The sequence below is a fragment of the Varroa destructor genome, unplaced genomic scaffold (assembly GCF_002443255.2).
Source record: "Varroa destructor unplaced genomic scaffold, Vdes_3.0 BEIS01000007.1, whole genome shotgun sequence".
Taxonomy (NCBI): domain Eukaryota; kingdom Metazoa; phylum Arthropoda; class Arachnida; order Mesostigmata; family Varroidae; genus Varroa; species Varroa destructor.
The window spans coordinates 32,399,660-32,403,910 of NW_019211460.1; the positions used below are offsets into that span (position 1 = coordinate 32,399,660).

Sequence of the window (4,251 nt, forward strand, 5' to 3'; positions counted from 1 at the left end):
CCTTTAGTTCACTGAAAAACCTGCGAATGCCATTTAAAAGTTATAACTTTTAAATGGCATTCGTTTGTAGCCTAAATAAGACTTGTTCCTATAGTTATCTGTCCAACACCCTATTCTTAGAGAACTAGCTGGTTTGGCATTGAAATATGTTCCGTCTTTTCTACACAATTTTCTCCTGGGGAGTAAAGGAGGCTCCTCAACCACTTCCGATCGGCCTGTTCTTCTGTTCGGCCATCCACGAGCCACGATTTGAAAGCCACGAGCTAGATGCAACCAGCAAATAGTTAGATAATATAGAGCAAGGAGAACAAGCAGTTTTACAGTCCCAAGAAAAAAATGCAGATCGCTAAGTAAGCAGGCTTGCGGTAGGTATGGGGGTGGGTTGCATTGTCGCTGCATGTTTTCCTTTGTAGGTTTTCATTTCTTTTTTCGCTCAAACAAGGCTTTGAAATGTTTATTTTATGACGTAGCCATTACAGCCGACCCTGAATAAGGAGACGCAGCAGCGAAACTATATACTTGGGACAGGAGTAATATTCTCATACTTAAGTAACGTACTGTGTTATCTGCGTCAGGCTGGGTCGGTTTGTAGTCACAGATGTCATATGTGGTCAATTTGCTTTCTCTATTCTGTATAATAGTCATGAACAGTCTTGTTTATCTTTAGGTTCGCTCCTCAATACAAGCAGATAGTCTAGCGAATAGTCTTATGCTGAGAAAGACGTGAGTGTTGTGGATCTGACATGCGTCCGAAGCCTGGCGTTATGTATATAAGATGACATGTTTATGTGCACGACTGAACAAAACTTTACAACGGGAACTATCAGCTAGCATTTATACATTAAAATAAGCCACAGAAGAAATGTGTAAGTCGAAACTAAGTTTGCCAGCAAAAACTAAGCATATCAACAGGAACCAGTAGCAACGAAGTCAAATGTGATAATTTCTTTTAATATTACAATAATGAACGGTAAGCATCTTTTAATAAGTTACTTTGAACCTAATTTTTTCCTCGCTAGTACTTTTTTTTTGACCAACTGTTAGACTAGCTTAATCTTTACCAGCATTTTCTGACTTAGCGACCAATTATATCATCCTTTATTCTAAAGAGATATGTTAAATTCATTTGTTTCATTTTAATAATACTATTTAGTTAAAATTTTTATAACATCCTCTCTATTGCTTATTATATTTTTTCCATGCTATTTTGTTACCTGTCATTTGTTCCTATATGTCAACTTCTACATGGCCTTAATTTACGGCGGATGTGAGGCTTGGGCAACATATCTTATGCCGCTACTCTAACTTATTTACTTATACCGAAGTTTCAAATTTTTGAGGTGACGGTCATTCTATTTCTTTCTCACGTTCGCGTCTTATACTGAAGTTTCAAATTTCTGAGGTGACGGTCAGTCTGTTTCTTTCTCACGTTCGCGTCTAGGTGGCCTATTTCTAAACACAATACTCGTTAGAAATGACCGAACTGGCTGTCTCGCTGTGTATTAGAGTAGAAGCAGCCTTGCTGGTCATTTATCGTCCACAAAAAGGCCCCTTTACTATATATAAGCAGCTATCGGCAACCTAGGTGAGGAACGTATAATGAATACATGAGAACGCAATAAATGATCTAGTTCTTGTCGACCTCACTACACTAGACTTCACTGTAAACCCATATATATTTACAGCGTGACGTTTTATTATTTAATACAATCATATTGAGAATGACTTTTAAAGTCGAAAATGTTAACTTAAGATGAAATTAATATTGACAGCCGAGAATAGTGAAAATACTATAAGGTGCAAAACATTAACAAACTTCATTAGTCAAAGGAACAAACTTCGTTCTGATAGAGAATGAGCATAAATATAAAAAGTAAAATTAAATGATTAGGTCTTACCGCATTAACTAAAATTTATACGAACATACTAAATAACTTCGAGTCATCTAAAATCAGTTTTGTTAGACCAGTCAGTCCACTCAGGTACGTATAAGCTAAACGCCTAGAAGGCCACCAAGTTTACAATTTTATTGATAATTGGCATATCAATAAGATAAGTCAATCAATATATTAATTACAATATAAGTACAAGATAAGTTGATTGGCATATCAATAATCCTACTATTATTTCATGAATACACGCTAACAACACAACCGAAAATCAGGTGCACGACAACTCTACAAAGAGATTTAAATGTATTAAATTCGGGTAAGCATGATACGATCTGTTGGCGTTTAGCTCAAGGTGCGGGAACAGGCTAATAAGGATACTGCCGTTATTTGCAATTTACTTGAATTTTGACTTCGTCAGCGTTATTAGATTCATTATAAGTAACACCTAATTGCAAAAAAAATGGGACTTATTTACGTAGTGGGCTAGCGATTAATTTACTTGGCACAACGAAAGCGTAGGCAAAAATGCAAATTATTGACGACATGTTTTTACTGTTTAACTAACTGCTAACATCTTTTTTTTTATTTAACTATTCTCTTAATCAGTCAATAGTTAAAAAAGAGTTGAGTGCATTGGTCAATAACAAAGCGTCCAGTTTGAGCGATAATGATTCCAGCCATGAATACACTATAAAAGTATTTACAATAAAGAAAGAGCGTTTATTAATACTGACAGTTCTTCAAATGTGAGAAAATCTGGTAATGTGGTGGATACCCCAGCCCGTTTGACTTTTTTCGCCAAACCGAGTGTTTTCTGATCTTATTCATAGATAAATTGTATTCAAATACTGTCAACAAATGACTAGTTTATTGTATGATAAAGCGCACAACGAAACAACAGTTGGCCCGAAGATGTTTCCTCTAACCCGTTCCCGTACGTCAGTCATTTTTAACCGCGTCAAGATTGTCGTCTGCTCCAAGTTGTAGCATATAAACCCTCTGCTCCTATTGTCAATAAAGCTTTCCGCGTTGCGGTTGCGAGCGCTCGAAATGGTACGCGAAGTTTTACTTTATTTCCAATCAGAACGATGTTGCATATGCGTATAAAGCTTATTCATAGATCGGAAGCGTTGGGTAAGTTTATGATCTAAGACTTTGTTGCACTATTTCAAATAGCAAGATATCATGACTGTCTTCTCTGCTGATATACTACGCGGCGCAATCAAACGGTGGGAACTGAGCTTTCCAATTGAGCCGATTTAAAATCGTGGCGCAAATTTGCTATGGTCTTGATTGCCATAACAGCTAAGCAAACTAACGAATCAAGGACGGATAAATTAAATCTAACAATTACTTTTTGGTAATTAACTATAAACTGAGTTATAGGGAGGATGTCAGTGATACCTAAGTCTATTCGCATCGGACTAGCTACCGAGAACATCTGGGAAGACGACACCAGCCGATAAGTCTTCGGCCAGTTCTGAGGATTGCTTAATGTTTTTCAATGAAAAGTATTCGTGGAAGTCAACGTCTTTTTTATAAACATTTTGCGTATGAGAGTATGTCTTATACTTATGTGCACTTTGTTGAACAAACGCTGTTTTAAAATTCACGGATCTGTTTGGGTGAAAACGCATATACTTATATGTTAGAACTATATGTTTATTTTTGTAAATGTTTGACAATCGTTATCAAATGTTCACAATGAGAATACTCATCAGCATATAATAATGAAATATTGAGTTTACTATACAAATATTTTGCTTCGAAGTAAAATATTATGACTGATAGTTTCAAAGCCCCTCGTAGCACAATAATCAAGACAATCAATTTCGTACGTCTCATACAAACCGAGACGTACACAGCATATCATAAAGGAAGTGTACGAGAATATTTACACACTCTTACACATTTACGGAGCCCTGGAATGAGCATCCTCATAAGTGTGTGATACATTTCAAGGATTGTCCTTAACAGTAATTTACTAAACAAAGATTTTCTGAAAGAAAATTATTAACGCGAACTACCAGAATATTCTATATAAACCTTGTTTTATTCATAGCGTTTACCGCCACTAGAGCCCTTAACAATGGGGCTTCGGGTTACAGATTCCAATTTCTGGCGTCGCGCGCATGCATAATTCATAATTTCATAGAAATAAATTGGTGTTTTATGGGAAGCCAACGTTTAAATGATAATTACTGATATTTAATTCCTTTCAATTAACCCCCTCTAATAGATGTTTTGCCGTAACAAGGAATGTGCATGCTTAATCCGCTTAATAAGTTTTAAGTAAATGCCAATTTTGTTATAATAAGTAAAAAAACTTAGTAACAAGTTACGAAAAATAATATATATA

At 35.8% G+C, this 4,251-nt stretch overlaps 1 protein-coding gene across 2 annotated transcripts in view; it reads right to left on the reverse strand.

The window, feature by feature from the left end:
- Nucleotides 1–4,251, reverse strand: part of LOC111254786 (uncharacterized) — a 35,572-nt gene that overhangs the window by 27,886 nt on the left and 3,435 nt on the right. The gene's annotated exons all lie outside the window — the stretch shown is intronic.